The sequence below is a fragment of the Orycteropus afer genome, unplaced genomic scaffold (genome assembly GCF_000298275.1).
Source record: "Orycteropus afer afer isolate SDZICR_OR568_19922 unplaced genomic scaffold, OryAfe1.0 scaffold00046, whole genome shotgun sequence".
Lineage (NCBI taxonomy): Eukaryota > Metazoa > Chordata > Mammalia > Tubulidentata > Orycteropodidae > Orycteropus > Orycteropus afer.
The window spans coordinates 1,572,414-1,573,134 of record NW_006921633.1 but is presented as its reverse complement, the minus strand read 5'-3'; the positions used below and the strand labels follow the sequence as shown (position 1 = coordinate 1,573,134).

The 721-nt window shown below is 43.3% G+C and overlaps 1 protein-coding gene across 1 annotated transcript in view; it reads left to right on the top strand.

Moving 5' to 3' along the window:
- Nucleotides 1-721, top strand: part of CLHC1 (clathrin heavy chain linker domain containing 1) — a 138,864-nt gene that overhangs the window by 93,000 nt on the left and 45,143 nt on the right. The gene's annotated exons all lie outside the window — the stretch shown is intronic.

The following is a 721-nucleotide window of genomic DNA, read 5'->3' as shown; positions in this document are numbered from 1 at the left end:
GTCCTTATTTAGAGATTGTATATGGTTAAGAAGATGTGTACAACTGCCAAGTTGACAAGGGGTGGACTGTGATAGTTGGAGCTGTGTGTCAACTTAGCTGGACCACAGTTCTGTGTGGTTGTTCCCATGATGGAATCAGATGACTGTGTTCTGAGTGGCCAATCTGCCCAAGGGGAGTTTCCCTACAGGTGTGGCCTGCTTCCAGGATATCCAGGTACATCCTGGGAAGAGAGACATTCTTTTGTGGATTGGGACCCTGGTGTGCTTACTACAACCTTCTGTGAGTGAGCAGCCCACTGCTCAGCCTGGAGATCTTGTATTTGTCTTTCGTTGGAGTCAAAAACCAGTGTACTGCCTGCCAGCCTTGAATTTCTCGGCCCCCTGCAGTTGCGGAAGCTAAGGCTGCCTCCAGCCCGATGTTTCCTCCAGGACCTTTGGACTTGCCGGCTTCTATACGTTTGTGAGCCATTTTCCTAAGATAAATTCTCTCTCTCTCTCTCTCTCTCTCTATATATATATATGTATATATATATACTCTCTCTATATATATATATAAGCTTTGTTGGTTTTTGTTTTTCTAGAGAATCCAGTCTAACACAATGTCCCTTGTTTCTTTGTTCTGTATCATTTTCTGTGCTGAGCTCATTATGTTTAGGAATTGTGTTATCATTTCCTTTGTTGCTGTTGTTTTAGTATTTGCTGAATATTTGTGCTTGTCCTC